Source organism: Dermacentor silvarum, chromosome 5, assembly GCF_013339745.2.
Source record: "Dermacentor silvarum isolate Dsil-2018 chromosome 5, BIME_Dsil_1.4, whole genome shotgun sequence".
Lineage (NCBI taxonomy): Eukaryota > Metazoa > Arthropoda > Arachnida > Ixodida > Ixodidae > Dermacentor > Dermacentor silvarum.
Window position 1 is genome coordinate 51,607,564 of NC_051158.1, and position 15,843 is coordinate 51,623,406.

Genomic DNA, 15,843 nt, shown 5'->3' on the forward strand with positions numbered 1-15,843 from the left:
AAAAGCTGTCTCTCTTCTGCGAGTGGCCTTTATTTATTTTTATTTTTTTTCGTCGTCCGGCTCATCGGTGGCAGCAGTTGATATCGATCGACGTTTAGGGTATACTAAAGGCCTTCAGCGCGACCGAAATAGACTGAGACGCGTCCGGACGTCAAGGGCGCAGAAAAAATTTAAAAAAAAACGGTGAAATAAGTTTGTTCTGTTGTGTGCTCTGTGACAGTTTCTATTAGCCCATATTTATTGCCACGTCCCTAACTCTGATGTTATACGATGAGAAAAGTATTGGACAGGAACTACCGCAGCGTAAAAGTGAAATTCAAGTAACAGCTTCCCGGTAGACCGGCTGAGATGAGCTGCTGCATGGGACGCTATGAAGTTAGCTGCGTTGGTTAACGCCATTAGTCGTGCGAGTTCTGTGACGATGCAGTTCCTCTAGAATCGGCCCGTGAATATTTCAGCAAATATCTATTTTAAAAATTCGCAGCTACCTTAACGCTCCACAGTAAAAGCGGAAAATTACCGATCACGAAAGCGGTCAGGGCAAGGAGACACAATCTATCCAATGCTATTCACTGCATGCTTAGAAGAAGTATTCAAATTGTTAGACTGGGAAGGATTAGAAGTTGCGATAAACGTCTCAGCAACTTGGGGTTTGCAGATGACATTTCCCTGTTCAGCGACGCTAAGGAAGATTTGCAAGAAATTGTTGGGGACTTAGCCGACAACGCGTAGGGGTATATACCTGAAGATCAATAGGCGGAAGATTAAGGCAATATTCAACAGCCTGGCAAGAGAACGAGATTTTCTGACTGGCAGTGAGCCCGTAGAATCTGAGCAAGAGTACATATATCTAGGCCAGTTAGTCAGAGTTGACTCGGATCATGGGAAGGAACTTTACCAAAGAATAAAGATGGGTTAGCGTGCATACGGCAGGCATTATCAAGTCGTGACAGGCCGCTTAGCGCTATCCGTGTGAAGAAAAGTGTGTAATCATTATATTCTACCGGTACTAACTTATGAGGCCGAAACTTGGGGGTTCACAAAGAAGCTTGAGAGGAATTTAAAGGACCGCTCAAGATAAAAAAAGAAAATAGAAGTATCTGGGCTCCCGTGTGCCACCACAGCAATGGTGAAACAGTCAAACATTTGCCGCTGCTGTGAAAGGCAAACTAGTGCGGCCGTCGGGTACCTACTGGTACAATAGGTACAAGCGCGCTCCCGGCCCGATTTTCGGTGAATCAATGAGCTCCACGTTAGGGTTTAGCACAGAGCGCTATACTTCTTTAAGCAACGCCTCCCCCTTGAAAAGCTGGACGTCTGGACGGGGAGCTGCTCGTACCCGTCCTCTAAACCGGTGGGTGTTCGGCGGTGGGGATCGAACCACGCACCTCCCACAGCCGAGCAGGCGTCCCACTCACTGGGCCACGGCGACTTCTGCTGCTCTTAAAAATGATGATGATGATTATGATGATGAAGAAGAAGATATGTTTCTCACCTGAGTAATCGAGAATTTGATTACATCATTCGACACATACATAAGGATGACCGACATGCACCTCGTTCATGGTGAATGACAATCGTAATGGGCACCGAAACATCAAAAGAGATTGAATGCGAAGAATTCTTGTCGCATGCAGACCGGTTTTCCCTGCCGATTATCTGGCCGTTTCCGTGGGCTGATCACGAAGGCAAGGCAGTCCTTTGTGGACCAATCCCGAAGACAGTGCAGTCGAAGCAAGCGTCTTAAACTTGAACGGTTCAGCATTAGGAGCACACAGCTGTTATCCAACACCCAGATAGCGCTCAATGTGGCCTTCAGACGCGGTGGAGCGCCAATGAAAACATGTGCAATCACTTATTGCACATTGTTTCATTAATGTTCTGGAATTCTACGCAAAGCGCACCGGGTTCATCCACATGTGCACACTGGGCTTGCTTCGCCCGAGCCGGAGAATTCACCAGTGAAACCACCGGTGACGTCACCGGTCAAGACACGTTCCAAACCACACTCAGTGAACCGATGGACGTTGAGAAATTATTTCAGGTGATGTATATACGCATAATTGTACACACTCTAACAATGTAAACGTGTACATTATCCTCAACTCTAACAATGCAGTGTCATAAATACACTTAATCTTCACAACCTGCTGTGTACGTTTCGCAGCAAAAATTACCACGGTTCGTGAGTGCATTTCTGCTGCAGAACAACAATGCCTCGCACTAAGTAACGCTGGAGTGTAGTTGTTGCTGCCACATACTTTCTTTTACGTTTGCGTTGGAGTGCGTACGTTTTTTTCTTCAACAATCGCCTAGAGTACCTTGACCGGCCGTCAGCGAAGCAGACATCCTAACCTTTTTGTTAATGACAGCCTCTGTCTGTCTCATAAGTAGTCCTGTTGGGGATTCACAGAACCAAGTAGCACTCCAGCAATGAGTGAGAGCTTCTGGTATATATTCGTGTCTGGCGCGATTAAAGAGCTAATTTACCAATGACCCCCCACCACCCTCCTCCTTCCAAAACAGCAGGCTGAATAATTTCGAGGGGATTGCGAGAACCCTCATCCTTTTATAGAAACCTACTTTCGGGTTTCCTCTGCCCGCTTTTATGCCGAAAAACTAGCAACAGAGTAAACCAGAAAGTTAGGCCAAGTGATTCTCAAGAGTGCACGAAGACTTCGTTACAGTAAGATACGAAGCTCGAGTTGCGAGCTTTAACTAAGGAATGGACGCATCACGTCGCGCGTAGGCAGCCGACTCGTCGTCGTCTGATGCATGCGGCGGCGACCAATCAAGCCACCGGCGCGTGCGACAATATCACCCACGCGCTAGACTCGTGTTATCCTCTAAAGCGCCGGCGACGGTACTGGTGTTGCCGAGACTAGCCGACGCCCGCAGACGACCAGGCCTCAGTATTCCTTCTTTTATTTTTCTGTGCAGTGCTGGCAAACCCTGACTGATAGGCGTTCAAACAGAATAGATAGATAGATAGATAGATAGATAGATAGATAGATAGATAGATAGATAGATAGATAGATAGATAGATAGATAGATAGATAGATAGATAGATAGATATTCATTAGCTGAAGGATTTATTTATTGACGCACGCACACAACGACAGATTCGTTGATTTATTCATTGATTGATTGATTCATTCGTTCATTCATTCATAGAGTAAATGACTTACAGATAGATTGATTGACCTATTGATCGATGGATTAATTGATTGGTTCATTGATTTATTAGCTGAATGAATAATTTATTAACGCAAGCACACACGGACAGACTGGTCAATTGATTCATTGGTGGCGGCCGCATTTCGATGGGGGCGAAATGCAGAAAACACCCGTGTACTTAGATTCAGGTGCACGGATAATTCGAGATTTAGGTGCACGTAAGGGATATTCGAAATTATAACGTGGAAAAGATTGAGGAAGCAGTAAAATATGGACGCAGCATGAAATCAGTGAAACGAATACTTGACATAGGACAAAGCAAGATGCATGCACTGAAAAATAACCAGGGTAATATCATCAGCAATTTCGATGACATAGTAAAAACAGCGGAAGAATTCTATACTGATCTGTACAGTGCCCAGAGCAGCCAAGCTACTTTCATTCGAAGTAGTGATGAACAGGATACAAAGACTCCTTCTATAACTAGCGATGAAGTTAGAAGGGCCTTGCACGACAATGTGCAGGGGAAAAGCTGCTGGAGAAGATGGAATAACAGTCGATTTAATCAAAGATGGAGGGGATATCAAGTTTGAAAAGCTTGATGTCCGAGGAAGCTGGAGGGATCGAGGGCACGCGCACGGTCAGGGATCGGCCAGTTTTCGCCTCAATGTTAGAATAAACGGTTGTCTCTGTTTCACGTCTGCGGACCAGTTCTTTCGCTACAGTGCTTTGGCCGCTTAGTTTCCGTTGAAGCGATAGACCGCACGAACCTTCGCTCGCTGCTGCAGGCGCGCTTGCTCACGCCAGCATTTTGACAGCGGTTGTCTCCGGTCAACGAATGTGATCTATTAATGTTTGCTTGTGCGCGCTGACACCACGCTGTTAATTCAGTTAGTAAGCGAATGTGTCCAAGTTTATACAACCGATAAAACTACTATTCTTACTCCGTATAACTCTCTACTAATTTGCTGTCGTAATTGATGCTTCACCTTTCGGGTGAAACTGCGACTTTTTCTTTTTTTTTTGTGTCTTTTTATATTTCGCCCCCATCGAAATGCGGGCGGCGCGGCCATGATCGAACTTGCAAACTACAAGTATATAGCTCAGCAGCGCAACGCCATAACCACTAAGCTACCGTTGCGAAAAAAAAGAAGGAATTTGAAAGCAAGAGATGCGAATTGGTTTACTGTTATCCAAATATAATGAAATGTTCTCCTGACATGTTCATGCACATGGTTTTGCTTACAATTTCATATTACCATCGCATTCCACACGTGCTGTCTTGCATTATAGCGATATCATGTTGTTTCGCATGCTAATGCGGAACGAATTGGCTTTGTAAGGGCTAGATACGAGAAAATAATGGACTGAAAGATAGCGCTCATCACCTCTGCTGCCTGTCATTTTGGTAGAGTGGTTTCAGAGCATTGTCTGCATTCCTCCCTTAATTTGCAGGAAGCCCGGAACCCCCTATACCATGGCATCAACGCCGCATAGGCTGTCGTATGTACTCTACACAACATCAATTTGAGCTGTCTTTATAATGAAACTGAGCATCGTCTTATTCGTCCACATCGACGCTCGAGCATTTCTTTAACCGCCATATTTCAAAAAACGAGATCGAAGAGGAGATTATTAAATTTTACCCGAGTGGAAGCCGCCCAGTTAAACAGGCACTGTTGGAGAAACAGTAAATCGGCTTAGACTGGTAAAGGATATTTGAAAGAAAAAAAAATGCTTTTCTTCTTAGGGTGAAAAAAGGGTTGCTTAAACATTAGTAGATAAATTGAAGATCAAACTTACATTTTATAATTTTTCGACAAAAGCTGAGCGCAGGTACATCAGCGGTACGTCGCATATTTCAATGTATTCCCGCATATTCGAGAATATTTTGGCGAATGGCACTTTGGTGTTCCATTCGGAGAAACAAAGAAAAAACGGCATTTTGTCGATTCCGTCGCTTCAGCTAAGTAGAATAACAACTAAGTAGAATAACAGCTAAGTAGAGCATAGTTACTCACTGCAATAATAGCTCACGTGTTCCCCTCTCGTTAAGCTCTGCACTAACAGATCGCGCCACCATCGCGGCTGCTCGCCGCTACGTCACCGGCAGCCCCGGTACTCCGTAAAATGCATACGTATATAGGGACAAGCAAAAACTCTCTAATGTCTCATGTTTAACCAGCCGCCATCTCTCCCCCTTTCACTATTCCCTCACCGATCCAGTCCGGACTAACAACTAACAACGCGATCGCTGTACAAACAGCAGAATGGCAGCGCCGTCACAAACACGCCAGGCTTCTTCAAACGACAGGTGGCGCCCTCTGTAGGTATCCTTTAGTATAGCTTCTGTTTCGGCGAGACCCAGCGGCAGCGGCAGCGAGCGAGGATTTATTCGCGGATCACCGCTGTTTATTCGCTGACCGACCGTCCTCCTCTCCCCCCGCTTCCAACCCCACCCCTGCTCTTTTGTCATACGTCTCTTCAAACCGACCGCGCTTCTTCTCTTACCTCCGAAAGGCGGCGCTCGCGTAGCGTGTCTTCCTGTTTACTCAGCAGGGGCCGCGCGGGTCACCAAAGCACACACACACACACACGCGCGTCTTTTCAAGGCGTTCACGTGAAGGCACGCCCGGCGTGCCTGCACTGCTAACTTGCGCTGGACGCGTGGGCGCGCGGGCGTAACATGATACGAATTCGCGGGACGACGACGTCGTCCACTGCATTTTATAAACGAGGAGTGTTGCGGGCGACTGTGTTGTCACGAGCTGGTTTGGCGCGGGTTGTGTTTGCGGCGCACCCGGCTAACGCGTGCTGGCGCGCGTGGTGTTGCGGTCGTCGACTTTTCTGTCGACCTTTTTTTTTTCTTTCCGCGCTGTTATGCGTGGGCGGCCCTGGAGAGAATGAGGCATAGAGTATCTCAGCTACTCTATTTCTCTGTGTTGTACATCAAAAAAGATAAAGCCACCACAATAAAATGAATACATAAATAAAAATTGACAATGACACTAATAAAGATAACAAGTCGGCAACGGAGAGTTGACGTCTGTGCATGTCGCTAACCGACGGACAACCAGCCGATTGATTGATGATTGATAGAATGATTTTACAACTAAGTCGACTGATGAACATACGAATGCGCGGATGGATGGATGGATGGATGGATGGATGGATGGATGGATGGATGGATGGATGGATGGATGGATGGATGGATGGATGGATGGATGGATGGATGGATGGATGGATGGACGGACGGACGGACGGACGGACGGACGGACGGACGGACGGACGGACGGACGGACGGACGGACGGACGGACGGATTCATGCAGCAGCTAGGCTTCGATATGCTTGCCGTAGCCGGGTGACTAGAAATATTTCCAATCACAAGTTTCCCCAACCTACGCAAGATGGCGCCGCGGTGCATGGAGATAAAGTCCGTATTACAAATACAACCCCCCCCCCGCCTCTCGTGCACGTGCTACTGGTTCTCAGTGTAACAACAGCTGACAACGCATGACAGCGGAAGAGTCGAGGAAAGGCAAGACCAGCAACAGATGCACGGGGTGCACGCCCCAACTTATATAGTGTCAGCTGCTTTCTTCAAGAGAGGCTTTCTCGCCCCAGGCGAACACCGGCAGCTGCGGATGCACAGCGGCAACTGATAAAACGCCACTATCAGAACACCTGACTGTTCGCTCTCGCAAGTCTGCGCGTGTGTCAAGTCAAACAATCTTCGTTGGTATTCTTTTAAATGCGAAGCATTTCTTGGCGGGCCTTTGCCACTTGGAGAGTATCCATCCATCCATCCATCCATCCGTCCGTCCGTCCGTCCGTCCGTCCGTCCGTCCGTCCGTCCGTCCGTCCGTCCGTCCGTCCGTCCGTCCGTCCGTCCGTCCGTCCGTCCGTCCGTCCGTCCGTCCGTCCGTCCGTCCGTCCGTCCGCCCGTCCGTCCGCCCGCCCGTCCGTCCGCCCGCCCGCCCGCCCGTCCGTCCGTCCGTCCGTCCGTCCGTCCGTCCGTCCGTCCGTCCGTCCGTCCGTCCGTCCGTCCGTCCGTCCGTCCGTCCGTCCGTCCGTCCGTCCGTCCGTCCGTCTGTCTGTCTGTCTGTCTGTCTGTCTGTCTGTCTGTCTGTCTGTCTGTCTGTCTGTCTGTCTGTCTGTCTGTCTGTCTGTCTGTCTGTCTGTCTGTCTGTCTCTTCGTTGGTATTCTTTTAAATGCGAAGCATTTCATGGCGCGCATTTGCCACTTTGAGAGTATCTATCTATCTCTTCGTTGGTATTCTTTTAAATGCGAAGCATTTCATGGCGCGCATTTGCCACTTTGAGAGTATCTATCTATCTCTTCGTTGGTATTCTTTTAAATGCGAAGCATTTCTTGGCGAGCATTTGCCACTTCGAGAGTATGTATGTATGTATCTATCTATCTATCTATCTATCTATCTAGCCGCCTACGTTTTCGTGCTCCCATGGTCGTTTCGTTAACTTGGTATTTACCAAAATTGGTATAGTAGGACAAGAGTGTATGACGAACATAAATGATAGGTCGCGACATAAATGTCATCACATGCGTGTCATGTAGGTCGTGAAACAGCCGCCTACGTCTTCGTGTTCTCATGGTCACTTCGTTAACTTGGTAGGCGCCCCCCAAACTGCTTCGCATAACATCGATTCCCACAGGGCCTGGGATCTGCCGGTTTTTCTTTTTTTTCATTCTCTACTGACCTGGCAACAATCGATAGCGATATACTTCAGAAGAATATGACTTACTTGGTATTTTGTGTAAGTGTGGGCTGCACCGTACACACAGCATCTCTACGAAAGGGGACACGCGAGTGCGCGTGGCCTGTGATCCGTAGAGGCCGCTTATCGAGCGCTACTTGGCGACTGCGAGACGCTTTACAGATGCTGGCGGCATCTACTGGTGCCGCCGTGACCTTGCTTTAGTCTACCGCAGCCGTGGTTCGGCGTTGGTAGTTCTTCGGGTCGCCGAGCGCTGGCGCTAGTAGCTGTCGAGCCTTTCTTATTCGCCACCTGGCGGCAATTTAAGCTGCCGCTACGGAGCGCAGGCAGCGCGCTATTGCGCGTTCCCTTTCGTAAAGGCGGTGTGCGTACGGTCACCCAGAAAAGTTTACAAGATAGCGGACTATCCTGAAAGCTAAATTTCAACTGAAATAAAAAATGCCGGAAAGCTAAATTTCAACCGAAAAAAAAAACGAAGCTTCTGCAGGCAGCCCTCAGTTTTCAACGTTTCAATTTGTAGTAGTTCTTGCGACCTACACATAGTGATCCATTAAATCGGAAGCACCAAATTCCTTAACGGAACACAAGTTCACGTATATCGCGGAAGCCATGTTCTTTAAAGTATATATAGTGGCTGATGGCACGGCACAAGTAGGATCAGACGCGCAGTGGTTTCGTATCTTTCGACAAAAAGCCAGCACAGGTTGAGTTATCCGTACATAAGGAAACGCCAATTTTTTTCTTTTTTTTTCTTCTTCTTTTAGTGAGCGAATGAACAGACCTCGTATGCGTTCTACCCAAGCCGTTTTACCCACGCGACTGCAGCCGCAACAACCAAACGAAAATGGCGTTCTTCTACACTATACAACAAGCGGCGTGTAGTGTCTCGCTTTCGCCAAAAAGAAAGAAAGAAATACTGGGAAAGGAAGAAAGCAGGAGAGAGAGAGAAAAACACAAAAAGAAAGAAAGGATAATCACGTCTGTTTAGTGTCAAGCTTGTCCCAGCCGAGCGATTTGAACTCCTGCCAATGCGAGACGGTGCAAGTAAGTGATGTGACCACTGTGAGCAATCGGTTTCGCGTGTACAGAAGCAGACGAGAGAGAATCGTGGCGACGCGATCAAGGTAGAACAAAAAGTAAAGAGAGAAAGAAGCGTTTGAAGCACGAGCCGTGCCAACCACAGAATTGGCTATGTGGCGAGATTCACATTTTGCCCCTTCCAGAGGTCACATAAACACGACAGCCGAGTCGACGTCGAACGCCATGAACGTCGTTTTAGCTAGTAGCAATGATAGCTGACATGTACTACTACTACGCGCCCGTCGCTTATGTATTATCGTTATCGTGATACGGGAGACGAACAGTGTGAAGCAGAAATGCTGGTGGCGACACCTGGCGGTATTGCTTTAAACCAGACTGTTTACGTGTTTATGTGCAAATGTTTATGTGTCGCGCGGTGCTTCTTGAGGGAAGAAAAAAAAAAGTTTCGAAAAGCTGCAAAATAAGTTTTAAAAGGCCAGGAGTAAGCTTTAGGGAAACGCTGCGACGCCGAATGGAGGCTACCCCGTACTATGACCTCCGCGATTTCTAGAACGCCTGGTGCGCACACCGCCGTATCTCGGAGGCTATATCTGTCCTTACAGTCACGGTGTCCGCCATTTGTGGACGCGAATTCTTTTAACAATTCTGTACAGCGGTGACAAGGGGGAGAAAACAAACACGGAAATTGACCTTAGGGGTCAATTGGTCCCTCTTCTTGCCCAATGTTATTCCAGTTTACTTCACACTGCACACTACTGCTACAAAAAAAAAAAAACAATTTACGAAAGTCACAACAATTTTAGAAGGGAATACTGGTCGTGCCGCTTTTCTCGTGAGTAATGGTGAAGTAGTAGCTTATCGTTCCTCGTTATGCATACAGCCAATAATTGAATTAAACATGCAGTTTGGGCCGATGATGAAATGTTTTTTTATGGAAAAAAGCAACAACTCGGCATCACTGATTGCAAACTGTCGGAATTTGATTACTCTGTAATTACGACGTCTCACTACAAAATGTGCAGGAAGGATGTTCCTAGCGCCATTGCTTCCTTTCAAGAGAAACTGTAGCACATTGGATACAATTATGTGACTAAGACATTTATTGACAGTGCATCGTAATTTGTGACTGGTGTTGCAGAAACAAATTATCTGTACGAACGAATTACGTCTTACACCAAGGGCCACTCGACGATAACGCACGTCGTGCGTTATCAGAGAAAGAAAAGAAAATCTGCAAAACTTCATAGAAAAACAAAAATGCAGATCCAAACCATATGCTGGAATCAAAGAAGCAAAGCTATCGTGAAGCGGTTAAATAAATGCCATGCAATTGGTTATACTCCGCACATCGTTCTACGCCATAGCGATTACCTGTCTTCCAGTGAAGGCAGCAAGAGGCGGAGACTCCCTAACACGTGACCCACGTGACCGGACATTATAGTTTCTCCGGGATTGGCTCCCATGGCTATGACAGTGAATCCGGGGTCGGCAAGCCGACAAGAGCGGGCCGATCCTGGAGACAGTGCAATAGTAAACTACATTTCAACCGGCGATATACAAATCAAGAAGATGCGCCAATCCTCAAACCCTAGGAAAGTAAGCATAGAAAGGTTTGCTTTATTAAAAGAAATTATGCCCTTGATGACGTATATTTGTTGCAATGAGGATATTTAGATATAATTCATTGTATCACTGAGTAATTCCGTAGAAAACAAGGCCAGCAGTAAGGACACCTGTAAGGATCATAAAGGTGGTAGCGCTGTCCTGCGTGTGAGCTGTTCCGCAAGACGAGCAGCACCTAGCCACGGTCAGAAAATTCCTGCGGGGCTCACAAAGAAAGTTTCCATTTAACACTGCGATGCCCAAACACAGTTCCACATCAAGAAAAATTGGAACAAATTGTTGACATTTATTTCTTCTCATGGGGAATACACTAGTAGAACAAACAAAAATCCCGAATAAACGTTTTACGGTTATAACTTAATTACTAAGTTAATTTATTAATTAACCATAGTGTTGTCAAACTGTTCGTAGCTGAAACTTCACTCCAGCTTATCAGAAAACCAAACTACGGGGTTCACATTAAGTTTCCCGTACTTCAATCAGCATTCCGAGGCGTCAAACTAAGCGTAACATGTATGACACGTTAGACATTACAGGGTTAATAAAAATACATTTATTGAACGCTGCGACAGATGCTGACAGTACGCCGAAGGCGTATACATACGTTACAGATGCGCATCTCGTGTCATGTCGATATGCTTTCGCTGCCACAAACACAGTTTTCCGAAGACGGAAGACGTACACCCGCGTTTTTCGGTTTTTAACCCGAGCGACGTAAGCGAATTCCGCGTACCCGGATTCACGTCAACCGCAGGGGCAATCATTTTTCTATCTTTCCTTCGTGTTTCGCTTAAGGTACGAAACAGGAAGTCTGAAACGCTATAGCCCAGCGCGCACGAAACGAAAATGGAGTGCGCAGGCTCAGCGGAAAGATAAATGATGATCGGGGAAGCGAATTGACGTCCGCGTACTTTGAAAGAGAGTGAGAGGGCGTTGAAGTAGCTCTACGGAGCTTCCCTTCACGAGGAGACAATGGAGACGAGATTAGCGCAATCTTTCAGATTCATATGCCCGACGCGCGCTTCCCCCTCTTAGGTGTCGCATGCACGGAAGCCGGAAGACAAAGCAGTGCGGACGTAAGCCAAGCCAGTACGTCGGCCATCAATAATACGCCGGCCGCGAGAGCTGCGCAAGACGCTAAATTAAAACGTACGCTGTACCCTCCGTTTCATGCGAAGCAGACGACGCCGCGGAAGCCATACGAAAGTAGTGCGGCTTCTGAAACGTACGGCTCCGCGCTGTTTCCAATGGTGAACTGGTCTTTTAATGTCCAACGTCTCCAACGAGATAACCTTTGGATATATAAGAACCATAATGTGTGATGCTGACGCGGACAAAGGACGAACGTATTTTTGCTATCCTTGGGCGTCTCGATTTTCTGGGCAACAGCGACGGGAAAGGTTAGCTCAAGCCATTCAAGAAATAATTTCCCGATTCCATACAGTGTAATTGCTAACTTCAAACAACTATATGTCGTCTCTTTTGTCTTCATTTTCTTGTCGTGACCAATTTAGTTCAATTTCTAAAACTTTGTGTTCGCGTGTTTTCGTTTAACCATTTAATTACATTAATCTATATTATTGAACAAATTCCGTTCTCGCTTTGAGATTAACCTACCTATTCACAACTTCTCTTCCAGAACGTAACATACTAATAGACAGACTGAAGCGCAAGGCTGAAGCGCAAGTGATATGTTGTTACCGCGATGACATCGGATATTAGGAGGGAGGTGCTTCGGCTTCTTCTAAAGTCCCTCCGTCATACAGGGTTACGAAGTGAATGGTGAGCCGTGTGGGTGGTCGTGGTTTGAAAAACGCGCAATGTATTGGGCTCCATGTCAACTTGTTTTCGATATTTGCTGTTATTAGCTGGACTGCGAAGTGTTTCAGAGCATATTGCTGTTCAAAGGCGGCGTCCAGGCAGAGTAATTGCCGGCAACTTTCGCGAGGATAGGTCCACCTGCACCAAGCAACACTCCTCCTCTCTTACATTTCTTTTACTTTTATTTTACATTTAAACATAATCTATTTTTTTTTTACCTGTGATAGCAGACTATTGGCAAATCCACTTGATTGGCTATGTGCCAGTGTGACACAAATGAGTGCCGGCGCTACTATTGCCTACTGCGACTTTTACTACTACTATCACTAAACTATTACTGCTGCTGCTACTACTAGGACTACTACTACTACTACTACTACTACTACTACTACTACTACTACTACTACTACTACTACTACTACTACTACTATTACTACTACTACTACTACTACTACTACTACTACTACTACTACTACTACTACTACTAATTGCTCCTTCTGCTACTGCTGCTGTTACCACTACCGTATACGGACGGGCCGGCTCCCTCTACTCTCGTCGATCACACGTATACCACGGCAACCGCCGGCTCGGGGCCTCGGCGTTATACGTATCTTATACGGCCGCGAACACGGCCTTCGGTGGCCAGCTTGAGGCCGCGCGGTTACCGGAAGAAAGAAAGAAAGAAAGAAAGAAGGAAAGAAAGAAAGAAAGAAAGAAAGAAAGAAAGAAAGAAAGAAAGAAAGGAGAAAATCCTTGGATGTTCTTAACTGCTGGCAAACGTGCCTCGTATGGCAAAAAATAGGAACGTGACGTAACTTACGAGTGGCTCACCACTTGCACCGCAAGCACTAGACTGCAGCATAAGAAGCGGGTAACTATACGCTATCAGCCGCGTTTAACGTGAATACAGAACAGGAAGAGGTCATCCATTAGAACAAGTGTCACGCGCGATAAAGAAAAGCAGGCGCTACCAATGGATGGGAGCTAAGGCATCAGTCGGATTGATAAGGTCGCATAAAATAATCGACTGCCTCTCAAACCGATCGCATTGTGTACAGAAACTGTAAACGTTATTACTAAGTTAGCTTAGCATGGTGAAGTATTCTTTGAATACCCGATTTCAATTAATTTGGCGGGAAAGAGGTTGATCGTTACTGGAAATAGGTAAACACCCAAATTGCATTTTTTTAATTAAGCGCCGGAGTTTCAGCTCCAGAACATCAGCATTACGTCATGGTTATCAAAACAGCATTTTCGTGCGTGTGGTTTTGTCATTCCGCCTACTGTATGCAAGTGCAGCCCGTGACGTTATGCTGCGCAAGCCGAGCCGTCTGGACTCAGTTTCAGCGTCGGTACGACGGTGTGACGTCACAGATATCAAAGTACTATTTTCTTGCGTATGCTTTAGTAATGCGAAAGCATTATATGTCCCTTGAGGGTGTTGCCGGGTGTTGTCCGCAACGAGTGGTACCAAAATCAATGGTACGTCATCAGCGTCTTGTATGACGTCAGTAGCAATACAGAAGATAGTAAATAGTATAAAAACGCTAACTAGTAGTCATTATGGATAAATATTGTGAATTAAATTGAAATAAAGTGAATTAAAGTGAACTAAGGTGTATTGGCGTAAAGTGAATTAAAACAAGTTAGAGCAAGATGAATTAAGGTGGATTAAGGTTGGTCAAAATTAGAGTAAGGTAGATTAAGGTAGAGTCATGAAGGACACGTGACAATGTATGACGTCACGTATCATGGACATAACCAAATAATTAGAAAAGTAATAATGCCTTCACATTCAAATCACGTAAGGATGCTTAAGTGACGCACATTTTTGTTTTCTCCCGGCAATTGTGAGCATGTGATGCACCTGTGATGGTAGAAGGTTACGACCTTCTTTAAATCAGCGAGCACCTATGAATGATAGCGCTGGATGAACCATTTAATTAGCAGCACAATTGACCATAAATAACAAGACTTCGCAATTGATTGGCTTACGGAAATACTAGTCCTAATTTTTTTTTTTTTGTGGTCTCAATACAGTGTCAGTGTAGCTGCGTTATACAATCAGAAGCGAATGACCAAGTGTTTCTTTAATGTTGTGCAGCTAACAAACCAGGCCGACGAATGTGCACTCGCTCGATTGGCTGCAATTGATCCGTTCGGCGCAAATTAATGCAGGGGCACCTTACTACGAAATGCGCTACAAAGATGTTTTCCTTTCGGTTGACTGTTTCTTTCCTCCATTAGATATCCTGCTTATTATGAATTATTTGGTTTGAAACCTATATATACAATTAACAGACAGAGATAAAAAAAGTTAGGGAACATGCTGACTACTGCCACCGGGAGAAGAATAACGCCTGCCTACACTTAGGAATGATGGGATATAAACGTATAAATGGAAGATAGGACGAAGGAATAGGGAAAAAGAAAGAACTAGATGTCTGATCAGGAAGTCTAGAATTAAGCTTGGGCAATGAATACAGCACGGAAGTCGGAACATAAAAAGACTGCTGCAGGTCGCACTATTATGAAATCCGCGAGATTCAATTGCTGAATATCACGAATGATTTTCTGTTCGGCCCAACGCCTTCAATTAGGCTATTATCGGCTACAGCAATAGAGCGGACAATTAGCGCGACGGAGGGGGCGCGTGTCGGGGATTATTCGTTTCTTTCTTTTCTTTTTTTTTTCCTGCCAAACACACGTCGCAAACCATGCATTAAACGTATATACAACGGTACACACACAAGGCACAGAGTAAATACGTTGCGATTCGCCGGGACTCCGAGCCGACATACAGAAGAGAGAGCAAAATATGCGCGCATTATTTGCGCCGAGGATTGGGGTGCCGAAAGACAGCGAGATAAAAAAATATAGAGTAGAGGGAGAAAAAATATTAATAAAACTGCGTCAATGCACAGCCGGCTTTCGGACGAAGTCGGCGTCAGCTAAATACTATGTATATATATATATATATATATATATATATATATATATATATATATATATATAGGTGCTTTTATAGCTTGCCGAGTAAGCCGGGCGTTCTGTGAGCGCACGCGTGCAATTCGTGCATCCACTTGCACTGACTTGGCTGGTATGCAAATACGCGTCCGCGATTCTTTGGTTTCGCATTTCACGTCGTATTGCGTGCTAAGTTCGAATGGTACACGAGTAAAGGTGTGTTTGGGGAGGGGGGGGGGGGTGACGTGTGGAGAGTGAAGCGGGATGTGGTGCTTGGAAATAGGAATATTGCGCTGTCGTCAGTCTCCTCCTGCAGAAGATTGAATTCCTAAGCGAAAGTATTCTAAGAGAAACTTTCTCGAAGCAAGACGGACTGTTATTGCCGTCTGTGGGTTAGTGTGTATGCTTGTTAACTATAGTGCCTTTTACTAAAGTAGTTTTACTAGTGCTTTTACTGCCGCCTTGTACTACCACTT

General features: G+C 45.9%; 1 protein-coding gene across 4 annotated transcripts in view; it reads right to left on the reverse strand.

Annotated features, from left to right (window-relative positions):
* Positions 1 to 15,843, reverse strand: part of LOC119453386 (protein dimmed) — a 510,248-nt gene that overhangs the window by 342,216 nt on the left and 152,189 nt on the right. The gene's annotated exons all lie outside the window — the stretch shown is intronic.